Source organism: Aegilops tauschii, chromosome 6 (assembly GCF_002575655.3).
Source record: "Aegilops tauschii subsp. strangulata cultivar AL8/78 chromosome 6, Aet v6.0, whole genome shotgun sequence".
In the NCBI taxonomy this organism is placed as follows: Eukaryota; Viridiplantae; Streptophyta; class Magnoliopsida; order Poales; family Poaceae; genus Aegilops; species Aegilops tauschii.
Window position 1 is genome coordinate 69,790,812 of NC_053040.3, and position 22,911 is coordinate 69,813,722.

Below are 22,911 nucleotides of genomic sequence, written 5' to 3' on the forward strand. Positions count from 1 at the left end.
AGTTACTCCCCACTATGACCAGCCTTAGAGTACCACTACCTCCCTTCTAGTTTAAAGGGCTCGATTAAAAAATTTCACCTACTCTTAGCAAGATAGTAGAGGCGGTGGAATAGTTTTTGAAGTCTGCAAAAGTACTCAACTAGTGATGTCGTTCTTCACAAAAAAATGTGTTTACCAATGCATGCATGAACACTAGTTACTCTAACCCCCTCTCTTCTTTAATTCTTTGCCACATCAGCATGTTTGCTATTCCCGTGTGCATGATACCAGCTAAGATACCACCATTAGGCTGCTCCCAATGCATGGTTGCTTAGATGAGATACTAAGCACATTAAATAGCTTAGCAACTATACTCCCCAATGCATAGGTGCTTAGCTTATGGTTGCTAAGCTTGCTTCATTTAATGATTTAGCAACTAAAGCTCTTCATGTATTGGTGGGCTTCCTTTCTTTAAATGTTTTGCCTAGGACCACGCGCTTAGCATTGTTTCTTTCTGGGGTAACCAAACTCATCTCTCTCCTCTTAAATAACTTGCCACATCAGATTTTTTGCATACGTGGAAGGCTTAGCACCTGTACAAGGTGGAGCATTGGGAGGGGCCTTATGGCCAGCCTTAATCATCGCATGCAATAATTTAGTGCATCTTGAAATATGAACATGTGTGGGGCGTGTATGTTTTTAATGACTTGAGACTATACCTAGCCCGGCATGCAAGATGACTTATTATGCACCGTTCCCCATACCTGCAGGAAGCCCGTTCGTCTCCAAATCTTTTCCTCTCCATGTGTGGAAACAATATGCCTGCCAACACTACTGGAATCCGCTAATTTGCCATCTGCCAGCTCTTTGCCGTCTGCTAGCTGACGGCAAAGAAGCTCTTTGCCATCAGCTACCCCAAAGCAGACGGCAAAGAAAGGGCAGACGGCAAAGAAGCTCTTTGCCGTCGGCCAGCGGACGGCAAAGAATCTTTGCCGTCCGCTGGCGGACGGCAAAGAGTGAGGTGGCCCCCACCCCCTGCCCGTTTTTGAAAAACTTAACGGGCCACCTCTTTGCCATCCGCTAGCAGACGGCAAAGAGGCAAAAAAGCGGACGGCAAAGGGGGGCGGACGGCAAAGAGCCTACTACCTAACGGCCCGTACCCCCCGCCCGTTACTCACTTCTTCCCTCTCCCTCGCCGTTTCTCTCCTCTCACGCCGCCGCCCGCCACGCGCCGCCGCCGCCCCGTCGCCCCCGCCGCCCCGGCTCGCCGCCGCCCCGGGGCCCCGTCGCCCTCACCGCCCTGGCCCCCCGCCGCCCCGCACCCCACTGCCTGGGCCCGGCCCCCCGCCGCCCCAGGCCCGCCCCCTGCCGCCCCAGGCCCGCCCCCCCCGCCGCCCCAGGCCGCCTCCTCCACCGCCCCGCCCCCTCCTCCACCGGCCTCCTCCACCCCCCAGGTGAGCCCCCCATTTTTCAGTTTTTTTTTCAGTTTTTTTCTTTTTTTTTCCTTTTTAGTTTTAGTTTTAGTTTAGATTTAGTTTTAGTTGTAGTTTTAGGTTTAGTTTTAGGTTTAGGTTTAGTTGTAGGCTTAGTTTAGTTTGAGGAAAGAAGAAGAAGAAGAGAAAAAGAGGAGAGGAGGAGAAGAAGAAGAGGAAAAAGGAAAGAAAGAAGAAGAAGAGGAGGAGGAGAAGAAAAAAGAAGAAGAGGAAGAAGAAGAAGAGAAAAAGAGGAGAGGAGGAGAAGAAGAAGAGGAAAAAGGAAAGGAAGAAGAAGAAGAGGAGGAGGAGAAGAAAAAAGAAGAAGAGGAAGAAGAAGAAGAAAAAAGAGGAGAGTAGGAGAAGAAGAAGAGGAAAAAGGAAAGGAAGAAGAAGAAGAGGAGGAGGAGAAGAAAAAAGAAGAAGAGGAAGAAGAAGAAGAAAAAAGAGGAGAGGAGGAGAAGAAGAAGAGGAAAAAGGAAAGGAAGAAGAAGAAGAGGAGGAGGAGAAGAAAAAAGAAGAAGAGGAAGAAAAGGAAGAATAGGAAGAAGAAGAAAAGGAAAAAAGAGGAAAAAACCTCGACCCGACACGGCACCCCGACCCCGACCCGGCACCACGACACGACACCCCGACCCCTAGACCCCGACCCCGACACCCCGACCCCGAGCTTGACCCGACACCCCGACCCCGACACCGACACGGCACCCCGACCCCGACCCCGACACCCCGACCCCGACCCCGACACCCCGACCCCGAGCCTGACCCGACACCCCGACCCTGACACCGACACGGCACCCCGACCCCGACCCGGCACCCCGACCCGACACCCCGACCCCGAGACCCCGACCCCGACACCGACACGACACCCCGACACCGACACCCTGACACCACACCCACCCTTACCCCGACACCGACACGGCACCCCGACCCCGACCCGGCACCCCGACCCGACACCCCGACCCCGAGACGGCACCCCGACCCGACACCCCGACCCGACACCCCGACCCGGCACCCCGACCCGACACCGCGACCCCGAGACCCCGACCCCGAGCCTGACCCAACACCCCGACCCCGACACCGACACGGCACCCCGACCCCGACCCGGCACCCCGACAAGACACCCCGACCCCGAGCCTGACCCGACACCCCGACCCCGACACCGACACGGCACCCCGACCCTGACCCGGCACCCCGACCCCGAGACCCCGACCACGATACCCCGACCCGGACCCCGACCCCGAGCCTGACCCGACACCCCGACCCCGACAACGACACGGCATACCGACCCCGACCCGGCACCCCGACCCGACACCCCGACCCGACACCCCGACCCCGAGACCCCGACCCCGACCCCGACACGGCACCCCGAGACCGACACGACACCCCGACCCCCGACACCTCCCGAAAAGGTGTTCTTTGGCCTTCCAGAAGCCGACGGGGTCATATATTTGTGAATTATTAGTTAGGTCATATATCTTTCGATTTTGTTATGAAAAACATCATATATAATTGTGTTGATCGGGTAGTTTTAAATGTGCAGTTGTTTCATCGCTGCGAGGTTTGGTGTTCGACGACCTCGTCGTGCGTTTGACGAGCTCTGCCCCTTCGTTCGTGGGTGAGCACAAATGACATGTCCTCCTCCCCCATTAATTATTTGATCTATTCCGAAACTTGATAGCTAGATATATATGTGTCTTGAATCATCAGTATGCGTAACCAATATGTGTCTCCCGTTCGAAAGCGTCATAGTTATAAATATGCATGCATTTGCATATTTATAACCTTGATTCTTTCGAATTGTCCAACGCTATCCATGGACAGCCCGAGTATGTTTAGATTGGGTTCGTTTTCCCATATGCTTTGCTCCGGATCCGACGCATAAATTTCGTCAGTGCCTCCCCTGTTATTCTCCGGGTACACATCCTCCCTGTTTATTGCAGAGACGTGTATCAGGAGAACAGCGGGGAGGTGCTGCCGAAATTTTGCGTAGGATCCGGGGCATAGCATGGGAAAATGAACCCAATCTAAACATACTCGGGTGGGATTAGGACCTATCATTACCTATTAGAGTGTAGGTTGCATGGACGTAATAAAATTGACAAAGTAGATCAACTGATGAATACATACATGCTGAATTATATATATATATATATTTGTTGTGTGTCTAGTAGCTCTGAAAGTCAAGATGAGTGATCGTGCGTGGATGTACACCGGTCACACTGGTCAGAACAAATGGAGCACTGAATGGTTCACAAAAACCAAGGGGTTTGTGCGAGCCGCATTTGCAAATGGCCAGAGGAAAACCTGGTGCCCCTGTTTACGGTGCAGCAATTGGGAAAAGAGGACAGAGGCTGAAATGGGCAAACACCTTCAGAAGAGTGGTTTTACGCCCGATTATACGGTGTGGACATTTCATGGTGAGTCTGCCCAACGTGACCGAGCTGAGGTGGATCGTCGTCGCACCGACGAGCATGGTACCGGGATGGAAAACATGGTGCAAGACTTTGATGATGCTCGGGATTCGGACGAGGAGATGGAGGAATCTGCAAAGGCCTTCAATGAAATGTTGGAGTCTTCAAAACGTCCGCTCCATGAGCACACTGAGCTTTGTCAGTTGGATGCCATCTCACAAGTAATGGCTCTGAAGGCTCAGTTCAACTTGGGCAGAGAATGCTACGATGCAATGATGACAGTATTTGGACGCTTTCTACCCAAAGGCCATGTAATGCCTGCAAACCTATACCAGTCGGACAAAATCCTCCGTGCACTGAAGATGCCCTATGATAAGATACATGCCTGTGAGAAAGGATGTGTCTTGTTTAGGCTTGACTATGCGGACTTGGACTATTGTCCCATTTGCAAGTCTTCCAGGTATGTTGTGGTAGACAACGGTATGGGTGAGAAGACACAGACCAAAATCCCCGTTAGTGTTCTTCGGTATATGCCAATCGTACCAAGACTTCAACGTCTTTTCATGGTCGAAGAGACGGCCAGACGGATGACATGGCACAAAACGGGTAAAAGAACCGAACTAGATGCAGATGGGAATCTGATGATTGTACACACATCGGATGGTGTTGCGTGGAAAAAGTTTGATGAATTACATGGTGACAAAGCGGCAAATCCGAGGCATCCTCGAGTCGGCATCAGCACGGATGGGTTCAGTGTGTTTGGTATGACGGCAGCCCAATACAGTTGTTGGCCCGTATTTGTCTTTCCACTCAATCTCCCCCCCGGACAGATTATGCAAAGAAAGAACATTTTCCTGACGTTGATAATTCCAGGGCCCAACTATCCGGGGAAAAATATGAATGTGTACATGCAACCGCTGAAGGACGAATTGCAAGAAGCCTGGGATAATGGGTTCAAGACATACGATGCCTATAGCAAACGGAACTTCATAATGCGTGTCTGGTACATGTACTCGACGCATGACTTGCCGGCGTATGCGCTATTCGTTGGCTGGTGTGTGCATGGAAGGTTCCCGTGCCCCACATGCAAGGGAGCTCTTGAGTTTCGTTGGCTTCAGGCCGGTCGCAAGTTTTCTTGCTTCGACATGCATAGAGAGTTCCTGAATCTTCGCCATAAGTTCAGGAAAGACAAGAAGAACTTCATCAGAGGTAGAGTTGTCAAAAACTCTGCACCACATGCATTGACAGGCCAACAGACCCTGGATCAGTTAAACGCTCTCGAGCCAGATCCCGAGCGTCCAGGGTACTTCAAGGGGTATAATTCTAAGCACGCCTGGACTCACAAAACATGCTTATGGGATCTGCCTTACTTCAAAGACCTCCTTTGCCCACACAACATCGACGTGATGCACACTGAGAAGAATATCGCCGAGGCACTTTTTGGTACATTGTTCGGCATAGATGGGAAGTCAAAGGATAATACTAAGGCTAGAGTCGATCTGGAGGCGCTATGTGATAGGCCGTTACAAAACATGAAAGAACCGAAAGGAAAGCAGAACTGGACGAAGCCAAAGGCATGGTTCAATCTTGGAAGGCCGGCTATGAGGGAAATTATCTTGTGGGTGAAAATGCAGTTGATGTTCCCCAATGGGTATGCAGGGAATCTACAGAGGGGAGCCAGTCTTGATAAATTGAAGATATTTGGTCTCAAGAGTCATGATTGGCACATATGGATTGAGCGGGTAATGCCGGTGATGTTGCGTGGCTTCATCCCTGAGGATGAATGGCTAGTACTGGCAGAACTAAGCTATTTCTTCCGTGTTCTTTGTGCGAAAGAACTATCCTTCTCCCTCCGGCGGTCCCACCACTCCACCCCATGTGAAAAAATCTGCATGCATGACTCTCCTCCCCCACGCTCGTCCAATCCGTTGTGACCAGCAATATTTCCACCCCTTCGCTCCCCCGTAATTTACTCCAACAAATATGCCCACGTAGCTGTTACTTAACTGCAGGTGCATTGGGTCACTGACATATGGGCCCAACAGGGGTCTGGCCCACATGTCAGTGACGCAACTGGACCTGCAGTTAAGTCAGTGCAGCTCAGTCCATATCTTACGTAGGTGTGCCATTGCTCGCTATAAATACTGCGCCTCCCACGACATCGCTATCTCCTCCCCCTCATGTTCACGTTCATCGCTATCTCCTCCCCCTCCCTCTCATGTCGACCACCATGGCATCGCCCCTCCCAAGCCCTAGGAGCCCCTCGCTGCACCGCGCGGACGGTCACGCGTCGCCGTTCCGTTCCTCGCCGCCACTAGTCGAGGAGGACGCGTCGGTGTTCCGCTCCTCGCCGCTACGCGACGCGTCGCTGTTCCATTCCTCGCCGCCACTAGTCGAGGAGGACGCGTCGGCGTTCCGCTCCTCGCCGCGACGCGTCGAGGTGGACGCGTCGGCGTTCCCAATCTCGCCAGCACGTGCGCCGGAGGACGCGTCGGCTCCCCGCTACGAGGAGAACGCCGCGCTGCCCGCCGAGCCCCCCAGCCTTGAGGAGCTTTGGAAAGAAATGGATGTCGCCTTGTGGGAGGCTTTGCCTCCAGCAGAGCGCGCCAAAATAGAGGAGGAGAAGAAGGCCGAGGAAGAGAAGCGCACCGCGGAACAAGCTGCCTGGGAGGCCTATGTCGCGTCCGAGAGAGGCAGGCAATTGGCTCTTTGGCAGAAGGCTCGTGCGAGGCCCGTGAGGGTGGCGGCGGAAGCCCGTGCCGACGCCCTGAGTGCAGTCGGGCCCAAGCGCCTCATCTACACTTGGCGGTACGTGGACTGTTGGAAATATGCCCTAGAGGCAATAATAAAAGGTTATTATTATACTTCTTTGTTCATGATAATCGTCTATTGTTCATGCTATAATTGTATTGTCCGGAAATCGTAATACATGTGTGAATACATAGACCACAACGTGTCCCTAGTAAGCCTCTAGTTGACTAGCTCGTTGATCAACAGATAGTCATGGTTTCCTGACTATGGACATTGGATGTCATTGATAACGAGATCACATCATTAGGAGAATGATGTGACGGACAAGACCCAATCCTAAGCATAGCATAAAAGATCGTGTAGTTTCGTTTGCTAGAGCTTTTCCAATGTCAAGTATCTTTTCCTTAGACCATGAGATCGTGCAACTCCCGGATACCGTAGGAGTGCTTTGGGTGTGCCAAACGTCACAACGTAACTGGGTGACTATAAAGGTGAACTACGGGTATCTCCGAAAGTGTCTGTTGGGTTGGCACGGATCGAGACTGGGATTTGTCACTCCGTGTGACGGAGAGGTATCTCTGGGCCCACTCGGTAATGCATCATCATAATGAGCTCAATGTGACTAAGGCGTTAGTCATGGGATCATGCATTGCGGTACGAGTAAAGAGACTTGCCGGTAATGAGATTGAACAAGGTATTGGGATACCGACGATCGAATCTTGGGCAAGTAACATACCGATTGACAAAGGGAATTGCATACGGATTGATTGAATCCTCGACACCGTGGTTCATCCGATGAGGTCATCGTGGAACATGTGGGAGCCAACATGGGTATCCAGATCCCGCTGTTGGTTATTGACCGGAGAGGCATCTCGGTCATGTCTGCATGTCTCCCGAACCCGTAGGGTCTACACACTTAAGGTCCGGTGACGCTAGGGTTGTAGAGATATATGTATGCGGAAACCCGAAAGTTGTTCGGAGTCCCGGATGAGATACCGGACGTCACGAGAGGTTCCGGAATGGTCCGGAGGTGAAGAATTATATATAGGAAGTCAAGTTTCGGCCACCGGGAAAGTTTTGGGGGTTACCAGTATTGTACCGGGACCACCGGAAGGGTCCCGGGGGTCCATCGGGTGGGGCCACCTATCCCGGAGGGCCCCGTGAGCTGAAAGTGGAAAGGAACCAGCCCTTAGTGGGCTGGGGCGCCCCCCTTGGGCCTCCCCCCATGCACCTAGGGTTGGGAACCCTAAGGGGGGGAGCTTCCCCCTTGCCTTGGGGGGCAAGGCACCCCTTCCCCCCCCCCACTTGGCCGCTGCCCCCCCTTTGGATCTCATCTCCAGGGCCGGCGCCCCCCAGGGGGCCTATATAAAGGGGGGGAGGGAGGGCAGCAACCAACAGCCTTGGGCGCCTCCCTCCTCCCCTGCAACACCTCTCTCTCTCTCGCAGAAGATCGGCGAAGCCCTGCTGGAGACCCGCTACATCCACCACCACGCCGTCGTGCTGTCGGATCTCCATCAACCTCTCCTCCCCCCTTGCTGGATCAAGAAGGAGGAGACGTCGCTGCACCGTACGTGTGTTGAACGCGGAGGTGCCGTCCGTTCGGCACTCGGTCATCGGTGATTTGGATCACGGCGAGTACGACTCCGTCATCCACGTTCATTGGAACGCTTCCGCTCGCGATCTACAAGGGTATGTAGATGCACTCCTTTCCCCTCGTTGCTAGTAGACTCCATAGATGCATCTTGGTGAGCGTAGGAAAATTTTAAATCATGCTACGATTCCCAACATGGACCGGGTGCACGCTTCCAGCGAGGAGGAGTACCTGTTGGCGCCGGATCACCACACCGGTGAGATCGCGCTCGCCCATCGGCAAGCCGCCAATCAGCACCTCGTGAGTTGCGAGGCTGAGGAAGAGGCGTTGTGTCGGCACGCTGGGAAACGGCCGCGCACCAGGGCACTCGTGGCGTGCCGCAAACGCTCCTGTGAGCGCCGTGGCTTTTAGGAGGAGTATAATTTTTGTTTCGTAAGGCGATCTCATTATTTTTGGGACGCAAATGATAAATCCCGAACGTTCAGGAATTTTTAGCGTCCTTAATTAAGTATGTAAAAGGGAAAGTTTGGAAACCTTGTGTATTCGTACGCATTTTGCAAGTACGTGCATATAGCACAAACTTTACTATATACTATCGCACTACACGTCTCTCTCGATATATGCTTGCAGACTGTGCTACTCCCTCCATCTAGGTCAATAAGTCATCTTTAGTTGTGCACCGTGACCAAGAAGGAGGGAAGACTTATACACCTAGACGGAGGGAGTACTACTATTACTTATGAACGTGCAAATGCACGTTTTAACATTACGATGCGGGTTTTGTAAAAGTAGAAAAACAACACTAGTCAAGCTTGTGAAACGATTCAATGCAAAACAAATGCAAAAATGCTCGTTTGATTGTTTACTTTTAGCTTCCTTCTTTGTGGTTATTTCTCTGTCGTACTTTGTACGGAGTATCTCACTGGTTGGAAAGGCATGCAAATTCCCAAACCTCTTCCTACACCCTGTATCGAATTTTTTGCCTAACAAGTTGTGCCGTGCAATTGGAATTCCAACTTGAGTACTACTACTAGTAGGAGTACCAGGGGCCAGTTCTTTTAGGCTCTAGATTAGTAATCCCATAACTACTACCTCCGTCCTGGTTTATTGGTCCCCATTGTAATCTGTGTCAAATTTTGATCATAAATTTAACTAATGAAATGTTAGTGCATGTCACATGCACTACTCCATCCGTCTAGGTGAGTAAGTCATCTTAGGCTGTGCACCGTGACCAAGGAGGAGGAGAAAACGAGAAACGTTGATGTTTATTTGCTAATTAATAGTATTGCATGCAATGAACTAACCACTGCATGTCGTGTTTGATATCTCAAGTCATTAAAAGCATGCACACTCTTTATCTCTTATTGGTTGATAAGTGTTTTGGGATTATTTGGTTTTCGTAAGATGACTTACACACCTAGACGGAGGGATTACAATGGTGAGGAATAAACCAGTTAAATCTTTGGTCAAAATTTAGCACAAATTACAATGGTGAGGAATAAACCAGGACGGAGTAGTAGTTTAGAAGCCCAAATAAATGAGTGAGGCGCCTTATTGTTACTCTCCACTGTGACTAGTCTTGTGGGAAAAGCTGGGGAAGCCGCCAAAAGAACTGGCCCTAGGAGTAGTAGCTAGGGATCGAATGTGCGAGATGAACCGGAGAAAGTAAATGCAGAGAGATGAAATGCAAAAAAGATGGAGGGATGTGATGGTTGCTTGTCCGTTTATTTTACCAGGCCACTTATTACTGGGAGTGGTTGGGTTTTGTGATATGACGGCTTTACTGCCGCGCCACGAGCGGGGTGAGAGGTGAGACTCCCGTGCAGCGCCGCCCTCTACACTTGTACTACATCGGTCGTGGTTTATTAGTCCCCCATTGAATTTGACTGAAGATTTAACTGACAAAATGTTAGTGCATGTCAACAAAAACTATATCGTTGGATTCGTATTTGAACATAGTTTTGAATGATATAATTTTAGGTGACATGCATCAGCATTTATCGTACTATCTATAATGTTAGTTCAATTTTTGGTCGTACTAATCTATAGTAGTAAGGTGCCTGTGCATTGCACCGAAGAGCGAAATGCATTGATCGGGGAGTTGTTTATTTTGACAAAAGATGTGGGGGTCATCTCATGTGTAACGGGTATCGATAGGTTTCTCCGGATATTATTTCATCTCTAGAGCTCACAAACATCCGGGTGAAATAGATAAAAAGGTGTCTTTTGCAAACAAAAGCGTTCAACTGTTCAACCTACATCGAAAACTTGTGAAGAAATGACACTTATTGTGCTTTGCAAGAAATGATCTTTAAGAATTAGTTTTTGAGTATCGGTTGTTATACATGTTGGCTACAGATGACATGGCACTTTCTTATAGTCAACAGTTGGCTATACTATTAAGTAATATTAACCATGCCCTTATACACCTAGACGGAGGGATTAAATCAAGATGACTTGCAAGCGGGCAGAGGAGATGTAAGAAATGGTTCATCGTAAGTCTTTCACCAGTACTATAGTAAAAATTCATACATGGAAGATTCTAGACTAAACCATAAACGGATACACTTTTATTCATGCGCGATAATCCAATAGAGCAAGATCCTGCATGGAAGTCTCCACATGCTTAGATAGCGGATTACATTGAGCGAAGACTAATGATCAACATTTAACTTGATAATGCGTATGTCCAGGTGAACCTCCTTGGAGTCCCCGTGCACCGCGTCGGCGGGTAAAGGATGCCATGGGTTTTCCAAGTCCACATTGGCGGGATAGTCCCAGCTCCCCAGAGTCCAAGTCCGTTCGATGAGGCCGGTGTCGCCGCCCATGCGACCCGGAGGGGTAGTAACACTGACCACGCACCCGTACATCGGCCTCGTGTCAGTGTCAGTGTCAGCGGCGTCACCCCTGACGCACATTACAGAGACGGGGCGGCGGCCTGCGCGGGCCTCGCCAGTGCCCACGATCAAGAGGATGACATTGCCGTCCTCCTCCGAGACTAGCAGGCGGCGGTGATCCTCCAGCGACTCCGGCATGGTGAACGGGTAGCACGTCTCGTACTTGATGTTCTCCGCCAAGGGTCAGCAGTGACCGCTGCACGCATCCCTGAGGTGATGCACCATGTCCGCCGGCGAGCCACAAAACGGCATCGGGCACTCATAGAAGTGGACGAAGGGCTCCTTGGAGGCATCGACCAGGCCGTCCAGGAAACGGGAGTGGCTGTAGGGGACGTTGCGCCAGTTGAATATATGAGCAAGTTACTATGAGATTTAATCCGAATAAGCACAAAATAAATCATGACGGCTATAACAGAGATGAAACTAATCATGTGGACTAGCATAGTAGTAGGATACAGAGTAGAAACATGAATTCTACCATGATTTCGAACAGGAAGGACAGAAACACATACGGTGCAACGTGAGCAGCACTGTTGGCGTTGAGGTTGTCGCCCATGTCCAAACACCACGTAGACACGGTCTTTGAGCACGGTTCATAGTCGTTCCACGCTCGGGCATTGAAGTTTGTAACTATTTTAGATTAGAATATACTACTCCTCCGGTGCTAGTAGTAGAGCAGAGTCCTACTCTACTACTCTACTCAAGCAAGTTAGGGCATAGCACTATAGGGAGTACCAGTACTGTGATCACTCAAGCAAGTTGTCTGGCATCGACATGACCCTACGCTGCTGGTATGTGTCTCGTAAGTCAAGCGGCGTGTTTCAGTCATCATCACCTGTCCACTTCCCGCAGCACATATTCGCTTCTCCATCTTTGTCCGCACATAATCTCGTCCAATCTTCCATCCCTGCTAAGGCGCCTCCCCCTCGTCCGAAACCCAAGCACTAACAATGGCAGAACCGAGCAGTGTCCGCCGAAAGAGTGGTTGGAATTCGCTCCCCACACAGGTAATCAAGCTCATTGTTTCGCGTGTGGACAATCTTAGTACCATGCCGCTCGCCGCGTGCTCGTTGGGGCTGTACCGTTTACTCAAAGCCCTCAGGCCGGAGCTTTTTAAGCCAGCTCCTTGCTTGCTGATGCCGCCTGATCTTCAGAAACGGCGTGTCATGCAGCATAACGATCGTAGGGTGGCGAGCATCAACCCCCTTGTCTACGATCTGATCCCCGTTAGCCTCAACTACATTAACGGTATGTACTGGGTCGGCATGAACACGTCTTGGATGGTGCTCGTCGACGGTCGCGGCAGCTGGATGCTCGTGGAGGTCTACACCCGGCGATTGACCCCCCCTTCCTTCGATTAACACTGCACTGCTTTGGCACCGGGGCTCAGAATACTCGGAATCTTACAGTAGCCAACATGATACCAAGTTTGATTTGCTCAAGGTTGTAATCTGCCAAGTGCCCACAAGATCTGCGAATTATAAAGACTTAAGGCTAATTGTGTTCTTCAACCGCGGTCTCACCTATCTGACAGGTCACTGCGGTAAGTGGATAAATCTGCACGTCCATTGCAGGATCATACATCCTGCATGGTTCTCTGATGCCATTGAACACAAGGGCTTCATTTACGCTGTCGACTCCTTCTATGGCTGGACGTATTGCTGGCCTACTCCAGTCATCGCTACAAACGGCTGTTACAGCAGTATGTTACTTTCCTATGATATCATGATGGCTTGCTTATATTACTGTCAACATTTGCTGAAAAAATATTCATGCTCATAACATGCTGTTCTTAAGATTGACTAAATCAAGAGCCCTTTTTTATTTGACTCCAACTTGATATGATGTTGTAGGCCGCCTGGTGTCCCTACCCTTCCTAATCCCAGAACCTTTCAAAGAAAAGCGGCATGGCAGTTGCAGGTGGTTCCTGGCTCGATCAGACGACGGCGAAAGATTGATGATCGTTCGCACGTACCGGACGTGTTGTTTCGCGGAATACAATCACAGTCACTGCAAGGTCTTTGAGCAGGATCCCAGCTTCTCTGGGCCTTCAGGAATTTTTGACTGGAGGCTGGTAAGTAGCCTTGGTACACGCTCTCTGTTTGTCGGACTGAATTATCCGATTAACCAGGAGATAGCCGACGGCAAGGATCATGATGGCAGCGCGGTTTTGTTCATCAGGCAAAACTGTGTGTACACAGCGTACCATGCGTCACCGCATGCACCATACCCTGATATGTGCCGCCACGCTCTGCAGCCCAAAGTAGGAGAGAGGGTCGCAAGTATCAGACTTTGACCTGCTGGCTGGAGTTTCCCCCGTCAGGCACCCATCTGGTTCAAGCCGTCAGCCAATCTCCACAGCTTAATAAATAGTAACGTCTAACTGAGCCAGTTAGTTAGATGCGTACACTTGGTGTAGTAGGATCTTTATTTAGTTTGATGCATACACTTGTTCTTTTTTGGTAGCCCTTTTGTAATGATGGCTGATGTTTGGTTTCGAAGAGAGAGTTGCGTCTTCACTCTTCTGGCCTACTTACTGCTTCTGTTGCACCCCCAGCCCTGGTTACTGCTGCTGCTGTTTTCAATGTACAATCAGTAGTATATTTCGTCTGTTGGTTGAATAAATGTGTTGTTAGAACGACAAACACAATGTTTTGGAAGTCGTTGCATGGTTCGATCCTTTAGTGCCCTGTACCGTACGTAGCGCATACTATTTTTCGTACGGAACACATTTTCCACTTGTTGATAACATGCAGCCCACTGATGAAGGCCCAATAGAGAAGCCCATAATTAACTGGAAGGGAGGCTCTCACATGAATCCGGCCCAGGTACATGCTCATGGTCCCCTAAACATAAATAAGTAAATAAATAAAGCTAGATGCTCATGCACCAGTTCTTTGGGAAAATAGGTAGCCCAGTATTTCTTTTTGAAGAATACCCAAGCTAGGCCCATCTGTTTTCTCCGAATTACTAGGCTGCAAATCTTTCAAGACGAGGAGGGATGCATTCCGGCCTGGCTTAAGAGTATGGTCAATGTCTGTTAAAAGTAATATCAAAAGGGGTTGAAAAATCCAAAAAATTTATAGCAAATGGGATATAAGTTTCGTTTTTTGTTTTTGTTCTTCACTGATATCTTATACGTATTTCATTGGATTTAACATGACATAGTACTAATTTATTTTTAAATTTGTTTTAGTATGGCTTTTAATTTTTGGATTAAGAATATTTCGTTCCCCAACAAAAATTTGCGAATTTTCAAAATTTCCCACATATTTAGTTAATTTTTTGACCCTGGTACTGACCAGAAAATGGCTAGCAATTCTAAAAATGGAAAACGGGCTGCAATAAATTCCATATGAATTAGAAAATGAGTAAAAATTATAAAAATAATAGCAAATGGGTTGTACACGCCACAGATTTCGAGGCTGACTTGTTTACGCAAGGCTTTGTCAGTGAACACACGATTCTAGCAGCAGTGACTGTTGGATGTCCATCCAACGGCCGACGTGCTTCTTCAATCTCTGATCTTCCTGCTCCAGCCGCCTAAACTAGCGCCGGCGGGATTGCCTGCTCCCTCCTCTTGTGGCCTGCTGTGATGCCGCGCAGGCTTCCCCAGCCCACCCTACTCCCTCCGCTGGCCTGGCCGCACGCAATCAACTGCCTCCTTATTACGCGAAAGAAAATGATTCCTCCCACTGACATCTGGGGCGCACCGGTTGGGAGGCTGACCTGTGGGCCTACTAAGTTGACGCGTACTCAGGGCTTGTCAACTTAGTCAACAAACAATTCTAGCAGCAATAACCGTTGGATTTTAATCGAACGGTCATGCTGCTTCTTCAATCGCTGCTCTTCTTGCACCAGCCGCCCAAACCAGCATCGGGGAGACCGCCTGCTCCTGCCTCCAGTGGCCGGCTATGCTGCCGTTGAGGCCTCATCGCCCCCTACTACTCCCACCGCTAGCCAGGCCCTGCGGCGACGGTAGCCTCACACCGCAGCTGAACCAGTGAACCCTCGTACTCCTCTCCACGTGGGCATCCACTGTCGCGTCTTCCCCGGCTCCGCATCGTCCCCTTCCTAGGCTTCGCTGTCGTCCACCGCCTTGGTGCTCTCGGCGCGGCGTGGTCAACGTGGTCAACGACATTCCATCGGAAGAGTACTGTATGTGGAGAGGCTGACAGCTGGGTCCACGGCCACAGCCCAGTTTTTTTGTGATTTGCCAAGTAAGTCGCTTTGTCAGGCCTGTTGGGCTGCAAATCTTTCAAGACGTGGAGAGCTTTCATTTGGCTGGCCGAGAAAATGGCCCATCAGTAATGAGAAATGGGTTGTACATTTTTAAAACACATCAAACCGGCAATTAGTTTCAAATATCTTCTTTTTCATTTCGAGATTTTAAATTAAATTAATTTTATGCGTGGAGAATTTGTTGGATTTTATATTGATATACATTTATTTTTAAAATTAGTTTGAATGTGAGTCAAAATTTCGGGATTAAAAACAGTTTGGACCGCACCGAAATATGCAAAATTTCGTATAATTTTTTAACCGTGGCCACAATATGGGTTGTAATGCTAACAAAAAGAATATGGGCTCCAAAAAAACCTTAATAATTAGCAAATGGGCTGTAAATTATTAGAAATAATGGCAGATGGGTTGTATGCTGTTTTCCACAGATTTGAGGCTTTCCTAAAAAAAGGATGACGCACAAGCAGTGACTGTTGGATGGCCATCCAACGGCCGTCGTGCTTCTTCAATCTCTACTCTTCCTGCTCCAGGCGCTCAAACAAGCGCCGGAGGGACTGCCTGCTCCCTCCTCCCCGCGGCCGGCTCTGCTGCCGTGCAGGCCTCACCGCCCCACCGTACTCCCATCGCTGGCCTAGCCGTCCCTCTACTCACCAACACCTGCTGTTATTCTCCGGCGACGGCAGACGAACCAGTAAACCCTCATACAGTCGTACTCCCCTCCGCGTGGGAAACAACTGCCGAGTCTTCCCTGCCTCCGTGTCGTTCCCTTCCTAGGCCTCGCCGTCGTCCACCACCCTGGTGCTCTCGGCGCGGCCTGGTCAACGTGGTCAACGACCGACATGCATCTGAAGTGGACTGTACGTGGAGAGGCCGACAGCTGGGTCCACGGCCGCACGCAAGGAAATGCCTCTTTATTACGCGCAAAATAATGATTCCTCCACCTGACATCAGGGACCCACCGAAAGGGCCTCTGTATTTCGCAAAAAAAGTTACTGCCGCTGACAGCTCGGACCCACCAGCTATATCTTCGCACGCAAGGAAGTGCCTCCTTATTATGCACAAAAAATGAATACTCCCCCTGTTAGCTGGGACCCAGTATAGTGGCAGGTTGACTTGTGGGCCTACTAAGTTGACGGGGACGGAGGGCTTTGTCAACTTAGTCAATATGCACGATTCTAGCTCCAGTGATCGTACGATGTCCATCCAACAGCCGTAGTGCTTCTTCAACCTCTAGTCTTCTTGCTCCAGCCGCCCAAACCAGCGCCGGTCGTGCCTCATGCTCCTGCCTCCTGTGGCCGGCTGCGATGCGGCGGAGGCCTCACCGCCCCCTACTACTCCCACCGCTGGCCAGGCCATCCCTCTACTCACCCACACCCCCTGTTATTCTGCGGCGACGGCAGCCTCACACCGCAGCGAACCAGTGAACCCTCGTACTCCTCTACGCGTGGGCATCCACTGCCGCGTCTTCCCCGGCTCCGCGTCGTCCCCTTCCTAGGCCTCGCCGTCGTCCACCGCCCTGGTGCTCTCGGCGCGGCGTGGTCAACGTGGTCAAGGAACGGCTTCCATCGGACGTGGACTGTACGTGGAGAGGCTGACAGCTGGGTCCACGGCCGCAGCAAGGAAGTGCCTCCTTATTACGTGCAAAATAATTATTCCTCCACCTGACAGTGGGGACCCACCGGACGGGCCACCGTATTTCGTGAAAAAATGTTCCCCCCTGACTGCTGGATCCCACCAGCTACACCTTCGCACGCAAGGAAGTGCGTCCAGGAAAAAAACAAAATGATTCGCCCCCCTGACTGCTGGGACCCACCAGCTACATCTTCGCACGCAAGGAAGTGCCTGACAGTCGGGACCCACCTGGTCGAAGCGTACGTAGTGTTGTCATTCTGGTCGCGAACGTGTACGTACATATATACTGGTGGATGTAGAGGCGCGCACGTGTCATAGTAGAGGCGCGCACGTAGCATGTACACGTACGTACAACGGCCAGGGTGCAAGAAAGAAAATACGACCATGTATGTGTACATACGGGCAGGGTCTCGAACGCCTACTCGCGCATACGTACGGCCAGGGATCGTGTACATGGCTGGGTCGGAACGGAGAAAGAGCGTCGTCGTCGTGTTCATGGGGAGGCAACGGAATGCGTCGTGTTCATGGGGAGGCAACGGAATGCGTCGTGTTCATGGGGAGGCAACGGAATGCGTCGTGTTCATCGGGAGGCAACGGAGCGCGTGGGAGCCAACCGGCTGGGTCGGAACGGAATGCGTGGTCGTGTTCATCGGGAGGGCTTGGACGAAACAGGCGATGGAAACGAGGCCTGACGTACCGCAAAACGGAGAAACGGGCCTCCTACGTTCGGAACGGGGTCCTGTTGATCGGGAGGGGTGTGGCGTACCGCAAAACGGAGGAAACATACCTCCTACAGTCGAAACGGGGGTCCTGTTGATCGGTAGGGGTGTGGCGTACCGCAAAACGGACGAAACAGACCTCCTACGGCCGAAACGGGGGTCCTGTTGATCAGGAGGGGTGTGGCGTACCGCAAAACGGATGAAACGGACCTCCTACGGTCGAAACGGGGGTCCTGTTCATCTGGAGGGGTGTGGCGTACCGCAAAACGGGACTCCACGGGATACTGTTCATCTCCACCGTCGACCTCCTCCCGCCTCCACGGGCTACCGTCGACCTCCTCCAGCCTCCACGGGCTCCTGTTCATCCAGCCTCCACCGCGCGCTACTCCACCGGCTACTGTTCAACCACCCCTCCACGGGCACCCCTCCACCGTCTACTGTTCATCCAGCCCTCCACACCACAGGGTCCTGTTCAACCACCCCTCCACGGGCACCCCTCCACCGTCTACTGTTCATCCAGCCCTCCACACCACGGGGTCCTGTTCATCCAGAGGCAACGCCACCGCTCATTGTTCATCCAACCCCCCCCCCCCCCCCGCGCAACGCTCACTGTTCATCCAATCGATCGGCTTCAGTTAGCAGCAGTAGCGAAGGAATCGCTCGATCGGGTTCAGTTAACAGCCATCGATCGATCGCTCGCGTTCAGTAACGCGTAGCCTGCAGTGCAATCGCTCGGGTTCAGATAGAGCCCAACGCCTCGCTCGGGTTCAGTTAGAGCCAACGCCTAGCACACACGCGCGTACATTTACGAGAGAAACACACATCGCTCGGCCCCGACCTCCCACCGTAACCGGGAACTCCCCGAAATTTTCCTCCCCCTCGCTTCTACCACGGGTTTTTCCGTCATGGACGGCCCAAAGAATGTCATGCAGCTGCGTCTCCGGCCCGCCCAGGACGAAAAGCCCATTTTCTGTCATGATTTTTTGTCATAGAAGTAGGAGCCCACCACATCTATGTTGATACCGGGTTTTGTCACAATTATCGTCATAGAAGTGTCACATGTATGACAGGAAAAAAATTCGTTCGGCCCAAAATGTCACGGATGTGTCTTTTTTTTAGTGATTTCATTGTTCTTGATATAGATTGCTATCCTACATGTCCTATTATTCTTGGTAGACCTTTCCTTAGAATGATTGGTGCAATTATTGACATGAAAGAAGGAAATATTAGATTCCAATAGCCGTTAAGGAAAGGCATGGAACACTTTCCTAGGAAGAAAATTAAATTGCCTTATGAATCTATTATGAGAGCCACTTATGGATTGCATACCAAAGATGATAATACTTAGATCTATTCGTGCTTTATGCCTAGCTGGGGGCGTTAAACGATAGCGCTTGTTGGGAGGCAACCCAATTTTATTTTTGTTTTTTTGCTTTTTGTTCCTGTTTAGTAATAAATAATTCATCTAGCCTACGTTTAGATGTGGTTTTATGTTTTAATTAGTGTTTGTGCCAAGTAGAACCTTTGGGAAGACATGGGTGAAGTCTTTGCAATCTTGCTTAAAAAACAGAAACTTTTACGCTCATGAGAATAGATGGCATTTTTTTACTGGAGAGTGATTTTAGGTTGATTATTTTTGAAGATGATTAATAGATAAATTCCTCATGTCCACCAATTTATTTCAGAATTTTGGAGTTACATAAGTATGCGTATGTATCAGATTACTACAGACTGTTCTGTTTTTGACAGATTCTGTTTCTCGTGTGTTGTTTGCTTATTTTAATGAATCTATGGATAGTATCGGGGGGTATGAACCATAGAGAAGTTGGAATACAGTAGGTTTAACACCAATATAAATAAAGAATGAGTTCATTACAGTACCTTCAAGTGGTGGGTTTTTTCTTATACTAACGGACCTCGCGAAATTTTCTGTTTAAGTTTTGTGTTGTGAAGTTTTCAAGTTTTTGGGTAAAGATTTGATGGATTTTGGAATAAGGAGTGGCAAGAGCCTAATCTTGGGGATGCCCAAGGCACCCCAAGGTAAAATTCAAGGACAACCAAAAGCATAAGCTTGGGGATGCCCCGGAAGGCACCCCCTCTTTCGTCTTCGTCTATCGGTAACTTTACTTGAGGCTATATTTTTATTCACCACATGATATGTGTTTTGCTTGGAGCATCTTGTATGATTTGAGTATTTGATTTTTAGTTTACCACAATCATCCTTGCTGTACACACCTTTTGGGAGAGACACACATGAATCGGAATATTATTAGAATACTCTATGTGCTTCACTTATATCTTTTGAGCTAGATAATTTTGCTCTAGTGCTTCGCTTATATCTTTTAAGAGTACGACGGTGGTTTTATTTTATAGAAATTATTGATCTCTCATGCTTCACTTATATTATTTTGAGAGTCTTTTAGAACATCATGGTAATTTTCTTTGGTTATAAAATTACTCCTAATATGATGGGCATTCAAGATGGGTATAATAAAAACTTTCATATAGAGTGCATTAAATACTATGAGAAGTTTGATACTTAATAATTGTTTTGAGATATAAAGATAGTGATATTAGAGTTGTGCTAGCTGAGTAATTGTGAAATTGAGAAATACTTGTGTTGGGGTTTGCAAGTCCCGTAGCATGCACGTATGGTAACCGTTGTGTGACAAATTTGAAGCATGACGTGTTTCTTTGATTGCCTTCCTTATGAGTGGCGGTCGGGGACGAGCGATGGTCTTTTCCTACCAATCTATCCCCCTAGGAGCATGCGCGTAGTGCTTTGGGTTTGATGACTTGTAGAGTTTTGCTATAACTATGTGAGTTCTTTATGACTAATGTTGAGTCCATGGATTATACGCACTCTCACCCTTCCACCATTGCTAGCCTTTCTTGTGCCGCGCAACTTTTGCCGGTACCATGAACCCATCACTTACCTTCCTCAAAACAGCCACCATACCAACCTATTATGGCATTTCCATAGCCATTCCGAGATATATTGCCATGCAACTTTCCACCGTTCCGTTTATTATGACACGCTCCATCATTGTCATATTGCTTTGCATGATCATGTAGTTGACATCGTATTTGTGGCAAGGCCACCATTCATTTTTCATACATGTCACTCTTGATTCATTGCATATCCCGGTACACCACCGGAGGCATTCACATACAGTCATATTTTGTTCTAAGTATCATAATTCTTGAGTTGTAAGTAAATAAAAGTGTGATGATCTTCATTATTAGAGCATTGTCCCATGTGAGGAAAGGATGATGGATACTATGATTCCCCCACAAGTCGGGATGAGTCTCCAGACAAAAAATAAATAAAAGAGGCCAAAGAAGCCCACCAAAAAAATGATGAGAGAAAAAGAGAGAAGGGACAATGTTACTATCCTTTTTCCACACTTGTGCTTCAAAATAGCACCATGATATTCATGATAGAGAGTCTCTTATGTTGTGACTTTCATATACTAGTGGGAATTTTTCATTATAGAACTTGGCTTGTATATTCCAATGATGGGCTTCCTCAAATGCCCTAGGTCTTCGTGAGCAAGCAAGTTGGATGCACACCCACTTAGTTTCTTTTGTTGAGCTTTCATACACTTATAGCTCTAGTGCATCCGTTGCATGGCAATCCCTACTCACTCACATTTATATCTATTGATGGGCATCTCCATAGCCCATTGATACGCCTAGTTGATGTGAGACTATCTTCCTCTTTTTTTTTCTTCTCCACAACCACCATTCTATTCCACCTATAGTGCTATGTCCATGGCTCGCGCTCATATATTGTGTGAAAGTTGAAAAAGTTTGAGAATACTAAAGTATGAAACTGCTTGGCTTGTCATCGGGGTTGTGCATGATGTGAGCATTTTGTGTGACGAAGATGAAGCATAGCAAAACTATATGATCTTGTAGGGATGAGCTTTCTTCGGCTATGTTATTTTGAGAAGACATAATTGCTTGGTTAGTATGCTTGAAGTATTATTGTTTTTATGTCAATACCAAAATTTTGTCTTGAATCTTTCGGATCTAAACATTCATACCACAATAAAAGAAATTACATTGAAAAAAACTATGTTAGGTAGCATTCCACATCAAAAATTCTGTTTTTATCATTTACCTACTCGAGGACGAGCAGGAATTAAGCTTGGGGATGCTTGATACGTCTCCAATGTATCTATAATTTTTGATTGTTCCATGCTATTATGTTATCTGTTTTGGATGTTTAATGGGCTTTAATATGCTCTTTTATATTATTTTTGGGACTAACCTATTAACCAGAGGCCCAGTGCCAGTTGCTCTTTTTTTTTTGCCTATTTCAGTGTTTCGCAGAAAAGGAATACCAAACGGAATCCAAACGGAATGAAACCTTCACGATGATCTTTCTTGGAACAAACGCAATCCAGAAGACTTGGAGTTAAAGTCTGGAAATCCGCAAGGCGGCCACGAGGCAGGAGGGCGCGCCCCCCACCCTCGTGGGCCCCACGGAGCTCCACCGACATACTTCTTTCGCCCATATATACCCTTACACCCTAAAAACATCAGGGGGAGCCACAAAACCACTTTTCCACCACCGCAACCTTCTGTACCCGTGAGATCCCATCTTGGGGCCTTTTCCGGCAATCTGTCGGAGGGGGAATCGATCACGGAGGGCTTCTACATCAACACCATAGCCTCCCCGATGACGTGTGAGTAGTTTACCACAGACCTTCGGGTCCATAGTTATTAGCTAGATGGCTTCTTGTAACGCCCACGATGCGGCTATATCTCCCACGTGTCGAGGCACGACTTAGAGGCATAACCGCATTGTGGTTTTGTCGCAAGAAGGGTCATCTTCACACAATCCCATGTAATGAACAAGAATGGGATAAAGAGTTGGCTTACAATCGCCACTTCACACAATACATAAATATAATTCATACATCATCCAGAATACACACATATATAGACCGACTACGGTCAAAATCCAGATGAAAATAAGATAACCCCAAATGCTAGATCCCCGATCGTCCCAACTGGGCTCCACTACTGATCATCAGGAAAAGACACATAGTAACGACCACGTTCCTCGTTGAACTCCCACTTGAGATCGACCCCATCATCTGCACTGGCATCATCGGCACCTGCAACTGTTTTGGTAGAATCTGTGAGTCACGAGGACTCAGCAATCTCACACCCGCGAGATCAAAACTATTTAAGCTTATAGGAAAG